Consider the following 24,900-nt stretch of genomic DNA (forward strand, 5'->3'; position numbering starts at 1 on the left):
ATAATCAGCATATGTAGAGATACTAAAATGCACACGAACAGTACGTGTTACCTTAACCTTGCCGCTGTTGTTGAACCATTGGATGTAGTAAGGATGTGGATGTGGTCTTGTGGTGAGAGAAAGCTTCTCCACCATCTCCATGCTAGCCAAGTTGTTGCAGCTCCCTCCATCTATTATGACGCGCACAGAACGTTCCTTCACAACTCCCTTGGTATGGAACAAATTGTGCCTCTGATTTTGCTCAGCTTGTGTGACCTGCACACTCAAAACACGTTGAGCAACTAAACATTCATACCTGTCAGCGTCTTCAGGAGCCATGTATTGCGTCTCATGATCAGAATCATCTCCACCATGTTCTTCACGTGTAATAAGAGCCAATGTCTCCTCATCATAGTCACTAGCGGACTCATATCCACCATCCGCGGTAGCAATCATCACACGCGGAGATTTGCATTCCCTCGCATAATGACCTCCTCCCTTACAACGACGACAAATAATATCACTTGTGTGCCCTGTTGATGCCATGGAAGAAGAAGAACGCTGTGCAGGCCCCGCAGGTGCGCTCTTGGCAGATAATGGTGGTTGTGCCTGTTTTCTTGTATCACGGCTGGAGGTGGCACCGGATGGAGGTGCTGGTGCAGTTGAAGTAGAAGATGCACGTGGTGTCCATGATGAAGGTCGGCCTGCAGAAAAGTTAGTTCGCCCCAATGCTTGTCGATCCTGCACTTCACGTTCAGCTTTACAAGCAAGATGGAATAAACGAGTGATATTAGTATACTCCTTATAGTCTAGAATGGTCTGAATCTCTCTATTTAATCCACCCAGAAAACGTGCAAGCATAGCTTCATTCTCCTCAACAATACCACATCTAATCATGCCAGTTTGTAATTCCTGATAATATTCTTCTACAGAATTTTTCCCTTGTCTTAAACGCTGCAATTTTTGAAGCAATTCACATTGATAATATGGTGGAACCCAACGCGTACGCATAGCAGTTTTCAAAGCAGCCCAAGTAGTTGGAATAGGATATAATCTACAATGTTCAGACCACCATACACATGCAAAACTAGTGAAAGCACAAACAGCAGCAGAAACTCGTCTCTCCTCAGGATATTGTAAACATGTAAATCATTGTTCAGTTTCTAACTCCCAAGTAAGATATATATCAGGAACATATCTACCCTCAAATGGTGGAATATTCAATTTCAGTTTAGGAATATGGACATCATCGCGTACCTGAGGTGGTGGTGCAGGCCTACCATTACGAATATATACCTGAGGTCGACCTGCTGGTGGTGGTGCTGGTGGCTGCTCGTAGATCTGATTTTGATCAACCTCATCCTCATAATCGCCCGCATACTCATCATCCTCCTGGGTACCAGCAACAGCAGTAGCAGGAGCCACAGAAGTATCAACAGCAGCACCAACAGTTTGGCCAAACGCAAGAGGAACACGGCTCACTCGGCGAAGGTCTATTTCGCGACGTGGAGGTAGTCGTTGTTGTTGTTGTTGTTGGAGAGGTGCGTTAGGTGCAGCCGGTGGTGGTGGTGGAAGACGCGCGAGCAATTCATTAAATCTATTATCGAGCTTTGTTTCAAACGTCTTCTCAAGGCCAGTGATCTTCTCCATGGCCTCTTCAAAATTGTTCAGCACATCTTGCACCTGTTCAGTCATCATTTGCTGAAACTTATCATGAAGCTCCTTGTTCGATAAATTCTCCCAGTCAATCTCGTCGGCTTGTGATCCTGGCATGGTTAGCAGCAATAGAAACACACAAGAATATGATCCTACAGACTACGAACAAGTGGTGGTGGTGGGTGTCACAAATCCGTCAAGCAAAACTCAAATTCTTACCAGTTCTTACCCAGCAGCAGGCGGTGATCGGCAACCGTTGTAGTCAAACTCTCAAAGCTTGGATAGAGCGATTACTAGGGAGAGTCAAACGCACGACGTAGATGTATGTGGAGCTGGGAAGGCTTATACTATGGTAGCAAAAAGGGTCAGCAATAATCAATTCAGAGATGCAAAGTTGAATAAACGCTCAACGACGGTACTGTGCTGGTCCTAGGCTAGACTGTGCTAGAGACGCGAGCCTAGAACACTAACAAAATCACGGCGCGGCACGTAAACAAGGGAAAAGCACACTCTGAATTTTTTTTTTTCGCTCTTTTTTTTGCGCTCTTTTTTTTTGCGCTGCTTTTTTTTTTGCGAAAAATCACTATAATGGCGAGTGTCTCAAAACTCTTCCTAGCTCAAACTGACAGGATGGGCACGAAATTTTTTCGACCAATTTTTTTTTTCGACTGCCCGGACCCAAAAGCTGGAAACGGGTCAAAAAAAACTTCCTATAATGGCACCTGTCTCAAAACACTCAGAAACACCTAAAAATAGGATAGCCAGAATTTTTTCGAAAAATGCGTTTTCGAAAAATTTTGGGCCTAAACGGAGCGTGGCTACCCGACTCTTTTTTTTCCCGAAACCTACTCCGGCAAGGAAACACGAATCGGAAACTAGATGGATCCCGAAAATAAACCTAATAAGCAAGGAACTCGGATTGGTGGTGGATATATGGTGGTGGTATATGGCAGCGGTGGTGGTAGTGGTGGTAGTATATGGATATGGATCGGTGGTGGTATATGGACACGGATTGGTGGTGGTATATGGATACGGATTCGGCGGTGGCGAAGGTGGTGGTAGATGGCAGGGGCGATGATGATGGTGCGGCGGCGGCGTGACAACTTATGACCAGAACTCGAAACTCTAAAAGACTAGACTCTAAGACCAGCAACTAGACACGACGATGCAACCGCAAATTCAACAAAGCAAAACCCTAAAAAGATTATGCAAAGGCTCAGATTGGTTCGGATATGATGAACTAACCCTAATTTTTTTTGTGGCTTTTTTCGTGGACTGTAGGTATGAAGAACAGACTCGATCTAAACTACGAAAAACTGTAAAATCTCACCGAGCAACCTGGAAATCTGATACCACTTGATAGAGGCAAAGGTGTCCCGTCTTTCGATGAGATGGTGGATTTCGCTTTGGTGGAAGTCGACTTTGACGATCCGACTACGAACGTGCGAGGACGTCGCGCCTTAGCAATCGCTAAACCAACTCCGAGAGGTTATTGACCACGCCGGAGCACGATCAACCTGACCACGAGGGTCTGTTTCCTGCGAGCAAACGAAGAACAAGCAAGAAACTAAGATTGCAATCTGGATATTGCGAATATAAGATGAAAGCTTTATTGATCAAGGTGGGGTTCTGTGACGCCTTTGTCTGGTCGTTGAACACAAACGAAGTACGCGAAGTTGCAGCTATGGCGAACTTTTAATCTAAACAAAACCCAAAGTTTAAACGATGCCCTAAGGGCTGTATATATGGAGGAAGAGGGGGGAATTTCGTGGCCCTTGGTGGAGGGGTCCGAAATCAACCCTATCTCTTGTTTCCCCACACATACGGACTCTAAAATAGCCTATACTTATGTATTTCGAAATTACATTGGCCTGGCCCAATAATAAGGTGATGCAGCACCTAAAATAGCCTCGGGACGAAATTTATGAAGTGGCATCTTGTATATTTCGTCCAAGGCTTCATGCACCCATTATGGTGGCTTCAAAGTCCTGAAATCATCACTTGTAACTCCGTTCTTGTTCTTGCTCCAATGTTCATCCTTCTCCAAGCTAGGCCCTTCATTTGTAAGCAAAACAAATGTATCCAATTTAGGCAGCATCATATTCTCATGAACATTAGAATCATTACCAAGAAACGAAAGTACCTGGTAATTTAGTTGGCGTGCACGAGCTCTAGTAATTGGTCCAGTATGTATAGCAGCAGGGGCTGTGGGTGTAACAATTGTATTGATGTCCTCATCAGAACACCAACAAAATCACGGCGCGGCACGTAAACAAGGGAAAAGCACACTCTGAAAAAAAAATCGCTCTTTTTTTTGCGCTCTTTTTTTTGCGCTGCTTTTTTTTGCGAAAAATCACTATAATGGCGAGTGTCTCAAAACTCTTCCTAGGTCAAACTGACAGGATGGGCACGAAATTTTTTTTTTCGACCAAAATTTTTTTTTTCGATTGCCCGGACCCAAAAACTGGAAACGGGTCAAAAAAAACTTCCTATAATGGCACCTGTCTCAAAACACTCAGAAACACCTAAAAATAGGATAGCCGGAAATTTTTTCGAAAAATGCGTTTTCAAAAAATTTTGGGCCTAAACGGAGCGTGGTTTCCCGACTCTTTTTTTTTCGAAACCTACTCCGGCAAGGAAACACGAATCGGAAACTAGATGGATCTCGAAAACAACCCTAATAAGCAAGGAACTCGGATTGGTGGTGGATATATGGTGGTGGTATATGGCAGCGGTGGTGGTAGCGGTGGTAGTGTATGGATATGGATCGGTGCTGGTATATGGACACGGATTGGTGGTGGTATATGGATACGGATTCGGAGCGGTGGTGGTAGATGGCAGGGGCGATGATGATGGTGCGGCGGCGGCGTGACAACTTATGACCAGAACTCGAAACTCTAAAAGACTAGACTCTAAGACCAGCAACTAGACCGACGATGCAACCGCAAATTCAACAAAGCAAAACCCTAAAAAGATTATGCAAAGGCTCAGATTGGTTCGGATATGATGAACTAACCCTAATTTTTTTTGTGGCTTTTTCGTGGACTGTAGGTATGAAGAACAGACTCGATCTAAACTAAGAAAAACTGTAAAATCTCACCGAGCAACCTGGAAATCTGATACCACTTGATAGAGGCAAAGATGTCCTGTCTTTCGATGAGATGATGGATATCGCTTTGGTGGAAGTCAACTTTGACGATCCGACTACGAACGTGCGAGGACGTCGTGCCTTAGCAATCGCTAAACCAACTCCGAGAGGTTATTGACCACGCCGGAGCATGATCAACCTGACCACGAGGGTCTGTTTCCTGCGAGCAAACGAAGAACAAGCAAGAAACTAAGATTGCAATCTGGATATTGCGAATATAAGATGAAAGCTTTATTGATCAAGGTGGGGTTCTGTGACGCCTTTGTCTGGTCGTTGAACACAAACGAAGTACGCGAAGTTGCAGCTATGGCGAACTTTTAATCTAAACAAAACCCAAAGTCTAAACAATGCCCTAAGGGCTGTATATATGGAGGAAGAGGGGGGAATTTCGTGGCCCTTGGTGGAGGGGTCCGAAATCAACCCTATCTCTTGTTTCCCCACACATACGGACTCTAAAAATAGCCTATACTTATGTATTTCGAAATTACATGGGCCTGGCCCAATAATAAGGTGACGCAGCACCTAAAATAGCCTCGGGACGAAATTTATGAAGTGGCATCTTGTATATTTCGTCCAAGGCTTCATGCACCCATTATGGTGGCTTCAAAGTCCTGAAATCATCACTTGTAACTCCGTTCTTGTTCCCCTTGCGCATGTCATCATCTCCATGCTTGTTCTTGCTCCAATGTTCATCCTTCTCCAAGCTAGGCCCTTCATTTGTAAGCAAAACAAATGTATCCAATTTAGGCAGCATCATATTCTCATGAACATTAGAATCATTACCAAGAAACGAAAGTACCTGGTAATTTAGTTGGCATGCACGAGCTCTAGTAATTGGTCCAGTATGTATAGCAGCAGGGGCTGTGGGTGTAACAATTGTATTGATGTCCTCATCAGAATACCTTGCTGAAAACCGCTTATCATTTCCTTCTGCTCCTTGTTGGGTTCGACACTCTTACTTATTGAAAGGACTACGATAGATCCCCTATACTTGTGGGTCATCAAGACTCTTTTCTAGAAAATAGTCTTGATAACCCACAAGTATAGGGGATCGCAACAGTTTTCGAGGGTAGAGTATTCAACCCAAATTTATTGATTCGACACAAGGGGAGCCAAAGAATATTCTCAAGTATTAGCAGCTGAGTTGTCAATTCAACCACACCTGGAAACTTAATATCTGCAGCAAAGTATTTAGTAGCAAAGTAATATGATAGTAGTGGTAACGATAGCAAAAGTTAATGGTAGAAAAAGTAGTGTTTTTGGTATTTTGTAGTGATGATAAGAATAGCAATGGAAAAGTAAATAAGCGGAGAACAATATATGGAAAGCTCGTAGGCAATGGATCGGTGACAGAGAATTATGCCGGATGCGGTTCATCATGTAACAGTCATAACCTAGGGTGACACAGAACTAGCTCCAGTTCATCAATGTTGTGTAGGCATGTATTCCGAATATAGTCATACGTGCTTATGGAGAAGAACTTGCATGACATTTTTTGTCCTACCCTCCCATGGCAGCGGGGTCCTAGCGGAAACTAAGGGATATTAAGGCCTCCTTTTAATAGAGTACCGGACCAAAGCATTAACACATGGTGAATACATGAACTCCTCAAACTATGGTCATCACCGGGAGTGGTCCCGATTATTGTCACTTCAGGGTTGCCGGATCATAACACATAGTAGGTGACTATAGACTTGCAAGATAGGATGAAGAACTCTCATATATTGATGAAAACATAATAGGTTCAGATCTGAAATCATGGCACTCGGGCCCTAGTGACAAGCATTAAGCATAGCAAAGTCGTAGCAACATCAATCTCAGAACATAGTGGATACTAGGGATCAAACCCTAACAAAACTAACTCGATTACATGATAAATCTCATCCAACCCATCACCGCCCAGCAAGCCTACGATGGAATTACTCACGCACGGCGGTGAGCATCATGAAATTGGTGATGGAGGAAGGTTGATGATGACGATGGCGACGGATTCCCCTCTCCGGAGCCCCGAACAGACTCCAGATCAGCCCTCCCGAGAGGTTTTAGGGCTTGGCGGCGGCTCCGTATCGTAAAACGCGATGAATCCTTCTCCTTTATTTTTTTCTCCTCGAAAGCAAATATATAGAGTTGGAGTTGAGGTCCGAGGAGCTCCAGGGGGGCCACGAGGTAGGGGGGTGCGCTCCCCACCCTCGTGGCTAGGGTGTGAGCCGCCTGGTCTTCATCTTTTGCAAGGATTTTTTATTATTTCCAAAAAGATGTTCCGTGAAGTTTCAGGTCATTCCGAGAACTTTTGTTTCTGCACATAAATAACACCATGGCAATTCTGCTGAAAACAGCGTCAGTCCGGGTTAGTTCCATTCAAATCATGCAAGTTAGAGTCCAAAACAAGGGCAAAAGTGTTTGGAAAAGTAGATACGACGGAGACGTATCAATTCCCCCAAGCTTAAACCTTTACTTGTCCTCAAGCAATTCAGTTGACAAACTGAAAGTGATAAAGAAAAACTTTTACAAACTCGGTTTGCTCTTGTTGTTGTAAATATGTAAAGCCAGCATTGAAGTTTTCAGCAAAGATTATGAACTAACCATATTCACAATAACTCTCAGGTATCATGTTTACTCATATCAAAGGCATAATCAACTAGCGAGCAATAATAATAAATCTCGGATGACAACACTTTCTCAAAACAATCATAATATGATATAACAAGATGGTATCTCGCTAGCCCTTTCTGAGACCGCAAAACATAAATGCAGAGCACCTTTAAAGATCAAGGACTGACTAGACATTGTAATTCATGGTAAAAGAGATCCAGTCAAGTCATACTCAATGTAAACTAATAGTAATGAATGCAAATGACAGCGGTGCCTCCAACTGGTGCTTTTTAATAAGAGGAGGATGACTCAACATGGAAGTAAATAGATAGGCCCTTCGAAGAGGGAAGAAGGTATTTGTAGAAGTGCCAGAGCTCGGTTTTGAAATAGAGGTGAATAATATTTTGAGCGATATACTTTCATTGTCAACATAACAACCAAGAGATGGCGATATCTTCCGTGCTACACACATTATAGGTGGTTCCCAAACAGAATGGTAAAGTTTATACTCCCCCTCCACCAACAAGCATCAATCCATGGCTTGCTAGAAACAACGAGTGCCTCCAACTAACAAGAGTCCCAGGGGGAGTTTTTTTGCAATTATTTTGATTTGATTTGCATAAAGCATGGGACTGGGCATCCCGGTGACCAGCCATTTTCTCGTGACTGAGGAGCGGAGTCCACTCCTCTTGAGAATAACCCGCCTAACATGGAAGATACAGACAGCCCTAGTTGATACATGAGCTATTCAAGCATACAAAACAGGATATTTATTTGAAGGTTTAGACTTTGGCACATACAAATTTACTTGGAACGGCAGGTAGATACCGTAAATAGGTAGGTATGGTGGACTCATATGGAATAACTTTGGGGTTTATGGTATTGGATGCACAACCAGTATTCCCGCTTAGTACAGGTGAAGGCTAGAAAAAGACTAGGAAGCGACCAGCTAGAGAGCGACAACAGTCATGAACATGCATTAAAATTAATGAACACCGAATGCAAGCATGAGTAGGATATAATTGACCATGAAAATAAATATCGTGAAGGCTATGTTGATTTTGTTTCAACTACATGCGTGAACATGTGCCAAGTCAAGTCACATAAATCATTCAGAGGAGGATACCACCCTATCATACCACATCACAACCATTTTAATAGCATGTTGGCACGCAAGGTAAACAATTATAAGCTCCTAGCTAATTAAGCATGGCACAAGAAACTATGATCTCTAGTTGTCATTGCAAACATGTTTATTCATAATAGGCTGAATCAGGAACGAGGAACTAATCATATTTACAAAAACAAGAGAGGTCAAGTTCATACCAGCTTTTCTCATCTCAGTCAGCCCATCATATATCGTCATAATTGCCTTTCACTCGCACGACCGAACGAGGTGGATAATAATAATAGAGCGTGTGCATTGGACTAAGGTGGAATCTGCAAGCATTCAATAAACAGGAGAAGATAAGGCAATATGGGCTCTTTTGTCAGATCAACAATAATGCATATAAGAGCCACTTCAACAATTTAATTATGGTCTTCTCCTATCGACCCCCAAAGAAAAGAAAAGAAATAAAACTATTTACACGGGAAAGCTCCCAACAAGCAAAAGAAGAACAGGAAGTCTTTTTGGGTTTTCTTTTTAATTACTACTACAAGCATGGAAATTAAAACTAGCTAAAGGCTACAACTAATTTTTTTGGTTTTTCTTAAGGTTTATTAAACACACAATAAGAAAGCATAAAAAGGAAATAAACTAGCATGGATGATACAATGAAAAAGTATGAGCACCGACATGTAGCAATGAGTGTGTGAACATGAATATAATGTCGGTGAGAAATACGTACTCCCCCAAGCTTAGGCTTTTGGCCTAAGTTGGTCTATGGCCACGGTTGGCCTGGCGGATATCCAAAGTTGTAACTGGGGTCATACTGCGATGCTGCAGTTATTGCATCGTGGGCTGCAGCTTGGAGACGAGCTATCTCAGCTCTCCTCTTATACTCTTCCGCCTCCTCTCTGGTTATAAAATATCTCCTTTTTGCCTGAAAGTCAAAGAAAGTAGAAGCAGGGAGAGCGACGTGATAGGTGCATCGTCTGTCAAAGATTAGTCGATACTAGAAGAACTGATCGTTCCTCTCAACAAACTGATGACGAACCATAGCCTCATAATCCAAATAAGCAGGAGGCAACTCAATATCATCTTCACGTATGGTTATACCAAGAAAATTAGCTATGTGGGTTGCATAAATTCCACCAAAGAAGTCTCCATTAAATCTATTAAGATGCAACCTACGTGCAACAATGGCTCCCAAATTATAAGATTTATCTCCTAACACAGCACTCCTAAGAATACTGAGGTCAGGGACACACATGTGACATGCCTCATGTTTACCATTAATGCATCTACCTATGAAGAGAGCAAAATAATGTATGGCAGGAAAGTGAATGCTCCCTATGGTAGCTTCTGTTATATCTCTAGATTCCCCCATAGTTATACTAGCAAGAAAATCTCTAAATTCAGATTTGTGAGGTTCCCTAACACTACCCCATTGTGGGAGTTTGCAAGCAGTGGTAAAATCCTCTAAGTCCATCGTATAAGATTTTTCATAAAGATCAAACAGGACAGTTGGAGAATTGCGTGAAGATGAAAATTCAAACCTCCTCACAAAGGAACTAGTGAGATAGTGGTACTGGCGGCACTTTTCCTCCTCGAAGCTCACAAGATCAGCGTTACGCAAATATGCGTTAAATTCTTCCTTGATTTCCGCTTGATCCATAAAGTCCTCTGAAGGCCATTCATAGGGCCGCACTGGAGCGTCCCTTGGTGGCTCATCATCAGCATCACGCATTGCAAGCCTGGGCTCTTGTTTCCTTGAAGAGCCACCTTGGTACATTTTCCTAAACATATTTCTTCCTCTAAAAAATTTCTGAAATTTTTAGTAACTTCAAATAAAAGTAAACCAAACTCAACAAAATTGATAGCAACTACTCCTACAAGTGCCTAGAGCCTATATCATGCATCAAAACTACTTGGAACCACATAAATTTGACATGCAAGCTCAAGAATAGGGTCACCTAGGCAGCACAAATTTGCAATGAATAAAGCACTAGAACAAAAACTAATTGGACCAATGGAGGAGTCACATACAAAACGAGCTAGGACGCGCCCTCCACCCTCGTGGCCAGGTGGATGCCCCCCGTGTTGTGTTCCCAGTGCCAAATATTCTCAAATATTCCAGAAAAAACATATTTAAATTTCAGGGAATTTGGAGAACTTTTATTTTCGGGCTATTTTTATATTGCACGGATAATTCATATAACAGACAGAAAATACTGTTTTTATTTTATTTAATATAAATAACAGATAGTAAAAGGAGGGTACAGAGAGTTGTGTTTTCTAACTTCATCCATCTCATGATCATCAAATGGAATCCATTAACAAGGTTGATCAAGTCTTGTTAACAAACTCATTCCGAATAACATGGAACCGGAGAATTTTCGAATAACACTAGGTTACCTCAACGGGGATATGCACATCCCCAACAATAAGAATATCATATTTCTTCTTGACAGTAGGAAGAGGAAATTCAAAACCTCCAAAAATAATCGATGGAATTTTTCCAATAGAATTGATACTGTGAACTTGAGGTTGTTTCCTTGGAAAGTGTACCGTATGCTCATTACCATTAACATGAAAAGTGACATTGCCTTTGTTGCAATCAATAACAGCCCCTGCAGTATTCAAAAAGGGTCTTCCAAGAATAATAGACATACTATCGTCCTCGGGAATATCAAGAATAACAAAGTCCGTTAAAATAGTAACGTTTGCAACCACAACAGGAACATCCTCACAAATACCGACAGGTATAGCAGTTGATTTATCAGCCATTTGCAAAGATATTTTAGTAGGTGTCAACTTATTCAAATCAAGTTTACGATATAAAGAGAGAGGCATAACACTAACACCGGCTCCAAGATCACATAAAGCAGTTTTAACATAGTTTCTTTTAATGGAGCATGGTATAGTGGGTACTCCTGGATCTCCAAGTTTCTTTGGTATTCCACCCTTAAAAGTATAATTAGCAAGCATGGTAGAAATTTCAGCTTCCGGTTTCTTTCTTTTACTAGTAACAATTTCTTTCATATACTTAGCATAAGGATTCATTTTGAGCATATCAGTTAATCGCATACGCAAGAAGAGAGGTCTAATCATTTCAGCAAAGCGCTCAAAATCCTCATCATCCTTTTTCTTGGATGGTTTGGGAGGAAAAGGCATGGATTTTTGAACCCGTGGTTCTCTTTCTTTACCATGTTTCCTAGCAACAAAGTCTCTCTTATCATAACATTGATTCTTTGATTGTGGGTTATCAAGATCAATAGCAGGTTCAATTTCTATATCATTATCATTGCTAGGTTGAGCATCAACATGAACATTATCATTGACATTATCACTAGTTTCAGGTTCATTACCAGATTGTGTTTCAGCATCAGAAATAGAAATATCATTTGGATTCTCAGGTGTATTAATAACAGGTTCACTAGAAGCATGCAAAGTCCTATCATTTTTCTTTTTCTTCATTTTAGAAGGACTAGGTGCATCTATATTATTTCTCTGAGAATCCTGCTCAATTCTCTTAGGATGGCCTTCAGGATACAAAGGTTCCTGAGTCATTTTACCACCTCTAGTCATAACTCTAATAGCATTATCATTATTCTTACTATTCAGTTCATTGAGCAAATCATTTTGAGCTTTAAGTACTTGTTCTACTTGAGTGGTAACCATAGAAGCATGTTTACTAATAAGTTTAAGTTCACCTTTGACATTAGCCATATAATCACCCAAGTGTTCAAGCATACCAGCACTACGTTTTAATTCTCTACCAAAATAAGCATTGAAGTCTTCTTGCTTAACCATAAATTTATCAAACTCATCTAAGCATTGGCTAGCAAACTTAGTAAATGGGATTTCAGCTTTATCATATTTATAGAGAGAATTTACCTTTACTACCTGTGTTGGGTTATCAAGACCATGTGTTTCTTCAATAGGAGATGGATTAAAATTATGCATTTGTTCGACATGCGGTAAATTAAGACCATGTATTTCTTCAATAGAAGGTAAATTCTTAACATCTTCGGCTTTAATACCCTTTTCTTTCATGGATTTCTTTGCCTCTTGCATATCCTCAGGGCTGAGAAATAGAACACCTCTCTTCTTCGGAGTTGGTTTAGGAATAGGCTCAGGAAGTTTCCAATTATTTTCATTTGTCAACATATTATTCAATAGAATTTCAGCTTCAACCGGTGTTCTTTCCCTGAAAACAAAACCATCACAACTATCTAGGTAATCTCTAGAAGCATCGGTTAGTCCATTATAAAAGATATCAAGTATTTCATTTTTCTTAAGAGGATGATCAGGCAAAGCATTAAGTAATTGGAGAAGCCTCCCCCAAGCTTGTGGGAGACTCTCTTCTTCAATTTGCACAAAATTATATATATATCCCTTAAGGCAGCTTGTTTCTTATGAGCGGGGAAATATTTAGCAGAGAAGTAATAAATCATATCCTCGGGACTAGGCACACAACCAGGATCAAGAGAATTAAACCATATCTTAGCATCACCCTTTAATGAGAACAGAAATATTTTAAGGATATAAAAGTAGCGAGTTCTCTCATCATTAGTGAACAAGGTGGCTATATCATTTAATTTAGTAAGATGTGCCACAACAGTTTCAGATTCATAGCCATAAAAAGGATCAGATTCAACCAAAGTAATTATATCAGGATCAACAGCGAATTCATAATCCTTATCAGTAACACAGATAGGTGAAGTAGCAAAATCAGGGTCAGGTTTCATTCTAGCATTAAGAGATTGCTGCTTCCATTTAGCTAATAACCTCTTTAGATCATATCTATCATTGCAAGCTAAAATAGCTCTAGCAGATTCTTCATCCAGAACATAACCCTCAGGAACAACAGGCAATTCATATTTATTAGGGGTGGAGTCTTCATCATCACTTTCGTCAATATTGTCAGTTTCAATAATTTCATTCTCTCTAACCCTAGCAAGTTGTTCATCAAGAAATTCACCAAGTGGCATAGTAGTATCAAGCGTAGAAGTAGTTTCATCATAAGTATCAAGCATAGCAGAAGTGGCATCATCAATAACATGCGACATATCAGAATGAATAGCAGAAGCAGGTTTAGGTGTCGCGAGCTTACTCAAAACAGAAGGTAAATCAAGTGCAGAGCTAGATGGCAGTTCCTTACCTCCCCACGTAGTTGAGGGATAAATCTTGGTTTTTGGATCTCTCAAGTTCTTCATAATGATAAGCAGATATAAATCCCAAGTGACTCAAAGAATAGAGCTATGCTCCCCGGCAACGGCGCCAGAAAATAGTCTTGATAACCCACAAGTATAGGGGATCGTAACAGTTTTCGAGGGTAGAGTATTCAACCCAAATTTATTGATTCGACGCAAGGGGAGCCAAAGAATATTCTCAAGTATTAGCAGCTGAGTTGTCAATTCAACCACACCTGGAAACTTAATATCTGCAGCAAAGTATTTAGTAGCAAAGTAATATGATAGTAGTGGTAACGATAGCAAAAGGTAATGGTAGCAAAAGTAGTGTTTTTGGTATTTTGTAGTGATGATGGCAATAGCAACGGAAAAGTAAATAAGCGGAGAACAATATATGGAAAGCTCGTAGGCAATGGATCTGTGATAGAGAATTATGTCGGATGCGGTTCATCATGTAACAGTCATAACCTAGGGTGAGACAGAACTAGCTCCAATTCATCAATGTAATGTAGGCATGTATTCCGAATATAGTCATACGTGCTTATGGAAAAGAACTTGCATGACATCTTTTGTCCTACCCTCCCGTGGCAGCGGGGTCCTAGCGGAAACTAAGGGATATTAAGGCCTTCTTTTAATAGAGTACCGAAACAAAGCATTAACACATGGTGAATACATGAACTCCTCAAACTATGGTCATCACCGGGAGTGGTCCTGATTATTGTCACTTTGGGGTTGCCGGATCATAACACATAGTAGGTGACTATAGACTTGCAAGATAGGATCAAGAACTCTCATATATTCATGAAAACATAATAGGTTCAGATCTGAAACCATGGCACTTGGGCCCTAGTGACAAGCATTAAACATAACAAAGTCATAATAACATCAATCTCAGAACATGGTGGATACTAGGGATCAAACCCTAACAAAACTAACTCGATTACATGATAAATCTCATCCAACCCATCACCGTCCAGTAAGCCTACGATGGAATTACTCACGCACGGCGGTGAGCATCATGAAATTGGTGATGGAGGAAGGTTGATGATGATGATGGCGACGGATTCCCCTCTCCGGAGCCCCGAACGGACTCCAGATCAGCCCTCCCGAGAGGTTTTAGGGCTTGGCGGCGGCTCCATATCGTAAAACGCGATGAATCCTTCTCCTTTATTTTTTTCTCCCTAAAGGCAAATATATAGAGTTGGAGTTGAGGTCGGAGGAGATCCAGGGGACCCATGAGGTAGGGGGCGCGCCCCCACCCTCATGGCTAGGGTGTGAGCCCCCTGGTCTTCATCTTTTGCAAGGATTTTTTATTATTTCCAAAAAGATGTTCCGTGAAGTTTCAGGCCATTCCGAGAACTTTTGTTTCTGCATAGAAATAGCACCATGGCAATTCTCCTGAAAACAGCGTCAGTTCGGGTTAGTTCCATTCAAATCATGCAAGTTAGAGTCCAAAACAAGGGCAAAGGTGTTTGGAAAAGTAGATACGACGGAGACGTATCATAGATGTCGTTGGGCCTCCAAGTGCAGAGGTTTGTAGGACAATAGCAAATTTCCCTCAAGTGGATGACCTAAGGTTTGTCAATCCGTGGGAGGCGTAGGATGAGGATGGTCTCTCTCAAACAACCCTGCAACCAAATAACAAAGAGTATCTTGTGTCCCCAACACACCCAATACAATGGTAAATTGTATAGGTGCACTAGTTCGGCGAAGAGATGGTGATACAAGTGCAATATGGATGGTAGATAAAGGTTTTTGTAATCTCAAAATATAAAAACAGCAAGGTAACAAGTGGTAAAAGTGAGCGTAAACGGTATTGCAATGCTAGGAAACAAGGCCTAGGGTTCATACTTTCACTAGTGCAAGTTCTCTCAACAATAATAACATAATTGGATCATATAACTATCCCTCAACATGCAACAAAGAGTCACTCCAAAGTCACTAATAGCGGAAAACAAACGAAGAGATTATGGTAGGGTACGAAACCACCTCAAAGTTATCCTTTCTGATCAATCTATTCAAGAGTCTGTAGTAAAATAACATGAAGCTATTCTTTTCATTCGATCTATCATAGAGTTCATACTAGAATAACACCTTAAGATACAAATCAACCAAAACCCTAATGTCACCTAGATACTCCAATGTCACCTCAACTATCCGTGGGTATGATTATATGATATGCATCACATAATCTCATATTCATCTATTCAAACAACACAAAGAACTTCAAAGAGTGCCCCAAAGTTTCTATCGGAGAGTCAAGACGAAAACGTGTGCCAACCCCTATGCATAAGTTCACGAGGTCACGGAACTCACAAGTTGATCACCAAAACATACATCAAGTGGATCACGTGATATCCCATTGTCACCACAGATAAGCACATGCAAGACATAGATCAAGTGTTCTCAAATCCTTAAAGACTCAATCCGATACGATAACTTCAAAGGGAAAACTCAATCCATTACAAAAGAGTAGAGGGGGAGAAACATCATAAGATCCAACTATAATAGCAAAGCTTGCGATACATCAAGATCGTACCACCTCAAGAACACGAGAGAGAGAGAGAGAGATCAAACACATAGCTACTGGTACATACCCTCAGCCCGAGGGTGAACTACTCCCTCCTCATCATGGAGAGCGTCGGGATGATGAAGATGGCCACCGGAGAGGGATTCCCCCCTCCAGCAGGGTGCCGAAACAGGTCTAGATTGGTTTTTGGTGGCTACGGAGGCTTCTGGCGGCGGAACTCCCGATCAATTATGTCCCCTGATGTTTTTAGGGTATATGGACATATATACGGGAAAGAAGTCAGTCAGGGGAGCCACGAGGGGCCCACGAGGGTGGGTGGCACACCGAGGGGCAGGCACGCCTCCCTGCCTCGTGGCCACCTTGAAGCTTCCCTGACGTCTACTCCAAGTCTCCTGGATTGCTTCCGATCCAAAAATAACTCTCCCGAAGGTTTCATTCCATTTGGACTCCGTTTGATATTCCTTTTCTTCGAAACACTAAAATAGGCAAGAAAATAGCAATTTGGGCTGGGCCTCCGGTTAATAGGTTAGTCCCAAAAATAATATAAAAGTGTATAATAAAGCCCATAAACATCCAAAACAGATAATATAATAGCATGGAACAATCAAAAATTATAGATACGTTGGAGACGTATCAGTAGCCCCTAGTGTGCTTCTCCCGCCCAGTCTCCAACGTATCTATAATTTTTTATTGCTCCATACTATTATATATTCTGTTTTGGATGTTTAATGGGCTCATTTATACACTTTTATATTATTTTTGAGACTAACCTATTAATCGGAGGCCCAGCCCAAATTGTTGTTTTTTTGCCTATTTCAGTGTTTCATAGAAAAAGAATATCAAACGAAGTCCAAACGGAATGAAACCTTCGGGAGCATGGTTTTTGGAATGAATGTGATCCAGAGGACTTGGAGTGGACGTCAAGCAATCAACAAGGAGGCCACGAGGAAGGGGGCGCCTACCCCCCTGGGCGCGCCCTACACCCTCATGGGCCCCTCATGGCTCCACCGACCTACTTCTTCCTCCTATATATATTAACATACCCTGAAAACATCCAGGAGCACCACGAAACCCTATTTCCACCGCCGCAACCTTCTGTATCCAAGAGATCCCATCTCGGGGACTTTTCCGGAGATCCATCGGAGGGGGCATTGATCACCGAGGGCCTCTACATCAACGCCATGGCCCCTCCGATGATGTGTGAGTAGTTTGCCTCAGACCTTCGAGTCCATAGTTATTAGCTAGATGGATTCTTCTCTCTCTTTAGATCTCAATACAACGTTCTCCTCGATTCTCTTAGAGATCTATTTGATGTAATCTTATTTTGCGATGTGTTTGTCGAGATCCGATGAATTGTGGGTTTATGATCAAGTTTATCTATGAACAATATTTGAGTCTTCTCTGAATTCTTTTATGTTTGGTTGGTTATCTTTGCAAGTCTCTTTGAATTATTAGTTTGGTTTGGCCTACTAGATTGATCTTTCTTGCAATGGGAGATGTGCTTAGCTTTGGGTTCAATCTTGCGGTGCTCGATCCCAGTGACAGAAAGGGAAACGATACGTATTGTATTGTTGCCATCGAGGATAAAAAGATGGGGTTTATATCATATTACATGAGTTTATCCCTCTACATCATGTCATCTTGCTTAAGGCATTACTCTGTTCTTATGAACTTAATACTCAAGATGCATGATGGATAGCGGTCGATGTGTGGAGTAATAGTAGTAGATGCAAGCGGGAGTAGGTCTACTTGTCACGGACGTGATGCCTATATACATGATAATACCTAGATATTCTCATAATTATTCGCTTTTCTATCAATTGCTCGACAGTAATTTATTCACCCACCGTAATACTTACGCTATCTTGAGAGAAGCCACTAGTGAAACCTATGGCCCCGGGTGTATTTTCAATCATACAAGTTTCCAATCTGTTTTATTTTGCAATCTTTACTTTCAATCCATATCATAAAAATACCAAAGATATTTATCTTATTATTATCATCTCTATCAGATCTCACTCTTGCAAGTGCCCGTGAAGGGATTGACAACCCCTTTATTGCGTTGGTTGTGAGGTTCTTATTTGTTTGTGTAGGTACGAGGTGACTCACACGTGGTCTCCTACTGGATTGATACCTTGGTTCTCAAAAATTGAGGGAAATACTTACGCTACTTTGCTGCATCACCCTTTCCTCTTCAAGGGAAAACCAACGCATTCTCAAGAGGTAGCAAGAAGGATTTCTGGTGCCGTTGCCGGGGAGATCTTCGCCAAGTCAAGACATACCAAGTACCCATCACAACTCTTATCCTTCACATTACATTATTTGCCATTTGCCTCTCGTTTTCCTCTCCCCCACTTCACCCTTGCCGTTTTATTCGCCCTCTTTTCCTTTCGCCCTCTCTTTCCGCTCGCTTTTTCTTCGCTTGTTTGCTTGTGTGTTGGATTGCTTGCTTGTCACGATGGCTCAAGATAATACTAAATTGTGTGACTTTGCCAATACCAACAATAATGATTTTATTAGCACTCCAATTGCTCCTCTTACGGATGTTGAATCTTGTGAAGTTAATACTGCTTTGCTGAATCTTGTCATGAAAGATCCATTTTCTGGCCTTCCTAGTGAAGATGCCACTACCCATCTAAACAACTTTGTTGATTTGTGTGATATGCAAAAGAAGAAAGATGTGGATAATGATATTGTTAAACTTAAGCTATTTCCGTTTTCGCTTAGAGATCGTGCTAAAGCTTGGTCTTCGTCTTTGCCTAAAAATAGTATTGATTCATGGAATAAGTGCAAAGATGCTTTTATCTGTAAGTATTTTCCTCCCGCTAAGATCATCTCTCTTAGAAACGATATTATGAATTTTAAGCAACTTGATCATGAGCATGTTGCACAATCTTGGGAGAGGATGAAATTAATGATACGTAATTGCCCTACACATGGTTTGAATTTATGGATGATTATACAAAAATTTATGCCGGATTGAATTTTGCTTCTAGAAATCTTTTAGATTCGGCCGCGGGAGGCACTTTTATGGAAATCACTTTAGGAGAAGCTACCAAACTCCTAGATAATATTATGGTTAATTATTCTCAATGGCACACTGAAAGATCTACTAGTAAAAAGGTGCATGCAATTGAAGAGATTAATGTTTTGAGTGGAAAGATGGATGAACTTATGAAATTGTTTGCTAATAAGAGTGCTCCTACTGATCCTAATGATATGCATTTGTCTACTTTGATTGAGAATAATAATGAATCTTTGGATGTGAATTTTGTTGGTAGGAACAATTTTGGTAATAACGTGTATAGAGGTAATTTTAATTCTAGGCCATTTCCTAGTAATTCCTCTAATAATTATGGTAATTCCTACAACAATTCTTATGGAAATTATAATAAGATTCCCTCTGATTTTGAATCTAGTATTAAAGAATTTATTAGTTCGCAAAAGAGTTTCAATGCTTTGATTGAAGAAAAATTGCTTAAGATTGATGAGTTGGCTAGGAATGCGGATAGAATTTCTCTTGATATTGATTCTTTGAAACTTAGATCTATTCCACCTAAGCATGATATCAATGAGTCTCTCAAATCCATGAGAATTTCCATTGATGAGTGCAAAGAAAGAACCGCTAGGATGCGTGCTAAGAAATATTTCTTTGTGAAGGCGTGTTCTTCTAGTTTTCATGATAATAAAGATGAAGATCTAAAAGTAATTGATGTGTCCCCTATTAAATCCTTGTTTTGCAATATGAATCTTGATAATGATGGGATTGTAGATGAGTCAACTTTAGTTATAAGGCATCCCAAAAATTCGGAGTTTTTAGATCTTGATGCAAAAATTGGTAAAAGTGGGATTGAAGAGGTTAAAACTTTAGATGGCAACGAACCCACTATCTTGGATTTTAAGGAATTTAATTTTGATAATTTCTCTTTGATAGATTGTATTTCCTTGTTGCAATCCGTGCTAAATTCTCCTCATGCTTACAGTCAAAATAAAGCTTTTACTAAACATATTGTTGATGCTTTGATGTAATCTTGTGAAGAAAAACTTGAGTTGGAAGTTTCTATCCCTAGAAAACTTTATGATGAGTGGGAACCTACTATTAAAATAAAAATTAAAGAACATGAATGCTATGCTTTGTGTGATTTGGGTTCTAGTGTTTCCATGATCCCAAAAACTTTGTGTGATTTTCTAGGTTTCCGTGAATTTGATGATTGTTCTTTAAACTTGCACCTTGCGGATTCCACTATTAAGAAAACTATGGGAAAGATTAATGATGTTCTTATTGTTTCAAATAGGACTTATGTGCCCGTAGATTACAATGTTCTTGATATAGATTGCAATCCTTCATGTCCTATTATTCTTGGTAGACCTTTCCTTAGAACGATTGGTGCAATTATTGATATGAAAGAAGGGAATATTAGATTCCAATTTATGTTAAGGAAAGGCATGGAACATTTTCCTAGAAATAAAATTAAATTACCATATGAATCTATTATGAGAGCCACTTATGTATTGCCTACCAAAGAAGGCAACACCTAGATCTATCTTTGCTTTTATGCCTAGCTAGGGGCGTTAAACGATAGCGCTTGTTGGGAGGCAACCCAATTTTATTTTTATTCCTTGCTTTTTGTTCCTGTTTAGTAATAAATAATTTATCTATCCTCTGTTTTGTTTGTGTTTTTTGTGTTTAATTAGTGTTTGTGCCAAGTAGAACCGTTGGGAAGAATTGGGGAAAGTCTTTTTGATCTTGCTGTAAATAACAGAAACTTTAGCGCTCACGAGAATTGCTGCCATTTTTTATTGGAGAGTGCTATTTAGTTAATTCTTTTTTAAGATGATTAATAGATAAATTCCTCACGTCCAGAAATTTATTTTAGAATTTTTGGGTTCCAGAAGTTTGCGTTAGTTACAGATTACTACAGACTGTTCTGTTTTTGACAGATTCTGTTTTTCGTATGTTGTTCGCTTATTTTGATGAATCTGTGGCTTGTAATGGAGTTTATAAACCATAGAGAAGTTGGAATAAAGTAGTTTTAACACCAATATAAATAAATAATGAATTCATTACAGTACCTTGAAGTGGTGTTTTGTTTTCTTTCGCTAACGGAGCTCACGAGATTTTCTGTTAAGTTTTGTGTTGTGAACTTTTCAAGTTTTGGGTAAAGATTTGATGGATTATGGAACAAGGAGTGGCAAGAGCCTAAGCTTGGGGATGCACAAGGCACCCCAAGGTAAAATTCAAGGGCACCAAAAAGCCTAATCTTGGGGATGCCCCGGAAGGCATCCGCTCTTTTGTCTTCGTTCATCTGTAACTTTACTTGGAGCTATATTTTTAATCGCCACATGATATGTGTTTTGTTTGGAGCGTCTTGTATGATTTGAGTCTTTGCTTTTTAGTTTACCACAATCATACTTGCTGTACACACCTTTTGAGAGACACACATGAATAGAAATTTATTAGAATACTCTATGTGCTTCACTTATATCTTTTGAGCTATATAGTTTTTGCTCTAGTGCTTCACTTATATCCTTTAGAGCATGGTGGTGGTTTCATTTTATAGAAATAATTGATCTCTCATGCTTCACTTATATTATTTTGAGAGTCCTTTAGAAAAACATGGCAATTTGCTTTTAGGCATAATAAAAAGCTTTCATATAAGTGCATTGAATACTAAGAGAAGTTTGATACTTGATGATTGTTTTGAGAAATGGAGATAGTGATATAGAAGTTGTGCTAGTTGAGTAGTTGTGAATTTGAGAAATACTTGTATTGAAGTTTGAAAGTCCTGTAGCATGCACGTATGGTAAATGTTGTGTAACAAATTTGAAACATGAGGTGTTATTTGATTGTCTTCCTTATGAGTGGCGGTCGGGGACGAGCGATGGTCTTTTCCTACCAATCTATCCCCCTAGGAGCATGCGCGTAATACTTGGTTTTTGATGACTTGTAGATTTTTGCAATAAGTATGTCAGTTCTTTATGACTAATGTTGAGTCCATGGATTATACGCACTCTCACCCTTCCATCATTGCTAGCCTCTTCAGTACCGTGCATTGCCCATTCTCACCTTGAGAGTTGGTGCAAACTTCACCGGTGCATCCAAACCCCGTGATACGATACGCTCTATCACACATAAACCTCCTTATATCTTCCTCAAAACAGCCAGCATACCTACCTATTATGGGATTTCCATAGTCATTCCGAGATATATTGCCATGCAACTTTCCACTGTTCCATTTATTATGATACGCATCATCATCGTCATATTGCCTTGCATGATCATGTAGTTGACATCGTATTTGTGGCAAAGCCACCATTCATAATTCTTTCATACATGTCACTCGTGAGTCATTGCACACTCCGGTACACCACCGGAGGCATTCATATAGAGTCATATCTTGTTCTAGTATCGAGTTGTAATCATTGAGTTGTAAATAAATAGAAGTGTGATGATCATCATTAATAGAGCATTGTCCCAAAAAAAGAGAAAGGCCAAAAAAAGAAGGCCCAAAAAAAGGGGGCAATGCTACTATCTTCTTCCACACTTGTGCTTCAAAGTAGCACCATGATCTTTATGATAGAGAGTCTCTTGTTTTGTCATTTGCATATACTAGTGGGAATTTTTCATTATAGAACTTGGCTTGTATATTCCAACAATGGGCCTCCTCAAGTGCCCTAGGTCTTCGTGAGCAAGCAAGTTGGATGCACACCCACTTAGTTTCATTTGTTGAGCTTTCATACATTTATAGCTCTAGTGCATCCGTTGCATGGCAATCCCTACTCCTCGCATTGACATCAATTGATGGGAATCTCCCTAGCCCGTTGATTAGCCGCGTTAATGTGAGACTTTCTCTTTTTTGTCTTCTCCACATAACCCCTTCATTATATTCTATTCCACCCATAGTGTTATATCCATGTCTCACGCTCATGTATTGCGTGAAAGTTGAAAAAAGTTTGAGATTACTAAAGTATGAAACAATTGCTTGGCTTGTCATCGGGGTTGCACATGATGAGAGCATTCTTGTGTGACGAAAATGGATCATGACCAAACTATATGATTTTGTAGTGATGAACTTTCTTTGGCCATGTTATTCCAAGAAGACATGATTGCTTAGTTAGTATTCTTGAAGTATTATTATTTTTATGTCAATATTGAACTTTTATATTGAATCTTTCGGATCTAAACATTCATGCCACAATAAATAAAATTACATTGAGAAATATGTTAGGAAGCATTCCACATCAAAAATTCTGTTTTTATCATTTACCTACTCGAGGACGAGCATGAATTAAGCTTGGGGATGCTTGATACGTCTCCAACGTATCTATAATTTTTTATTGCTCCAAGCTATTATATATTCTGTTTTGGATGTTTAATGGGCTTATTTATACACTTTTATATTATTTTTGGGACTAACCTATTAACCGGAGGCCCAGCCCAAATTGTTGTTTTTTTGCCTATTTCAGTGTTTCGCAGAAAAAGAATATCAAACGGAGTCCAAACGGAATGAAACCTTCGAGAGCGTGCTTTTGGAACAAACGTGATCCAGAGGACTTGGAGTGGACATCAAGCAATCAACGAGGAGGCCACGAGGCAGGGGCGCACCCTCCACCCTCGTGGGCCCCTCGTGGCTCCACCGACCTACTTCTTCCTCCTATATATATTGACATACGCCGAAAACATCCAGGAGCACCATGAAACCCTATTTCCACCGCCGCAACCTTCTGTATCCAAGAGATCCCATCTCGGGGCCTTTTCTGGAGCTCCGTCGGAGGGGGCATTGATCACGGAGGGCCTCTACATCAACTCCATGGCCCCTCCGATGATGTGTGAGCAGTTTACCTCAGACATTCGGGTACATAGTTATTAGCTAGATGGCTTCTTCTCTCTATTTGGATCTCTATACAAAGTTCTCCTCGATTCTCTTGGAGATCTATTCAATGTAATCTTCTTTTGCGGTGTGTTTGTCGAGATCCGATGAATTGTGGGTTTATGATTAAGATTATCTATGAACAATATTTGATTCTTCTCTGAATTCTTATATGCATGATTTGATATCTTTGCAAGTCTCTTCGAATTATCAGTTTGGTTTGGCCTACTAGATTGATATTTCTTGCAATGGAAGAAGTGCTTAGCTTTGGGTTCAATCTTGTGGTGTCCTTTCCCAGTGATAGTAGGGACAGTAAGGCACGTATTGTATTGCTGCCATCGAGGATAAAAAGATGGGGTTTATATCATATTGCTTGAGTTTATCCCTCTACATCATGTCATCTTGCCTAATGCGTTACTCTGTTCTTATGAACTTAATACTCTACATGCATGCTGGATAGCGGTCGATATGTGGAGTAATAGTAGTAGACGCAGGCAGGAGTCGGTCTACTTGTCATGGACGTGATGCCTATATACATGATCATACCTAGATATTCTCATAATTATTCGCTTTTCTATCAATTGCTCGACAGTAATTTGTTCACCCACCGTAATACTTATGCTATCTTGAGAGAATCCACTAGTGAAACCTATGGCCCCAGGGTCTATTTTCCATCATACAGGTTTCCAATTTGTTCTATTTTGCAATCTTTACTTTCAATCTATATCATAAAAATACCAAAAATATTTATCTTATTATTATCATCTCTATCAGATCTCACTCTTGCAAGTGGCCGTGGAGGGATTGACAACCACTTTATCGTG

Source organism: Triticum aestivum, chromosome 5A (assembly GCF_018294505.1).
Source record: "Triticum aestivum cultivar Chinese Spring chromosome 5A, IWGSC CS RefSeq v2.1, whole genome shotgun sequence".
Lineage (NCBI taxonomy): Eukaryota > Viridiplantae > Streptophyta > Magnoliopsida > Poales > Poaceae > Triticum > Triticum aestivum.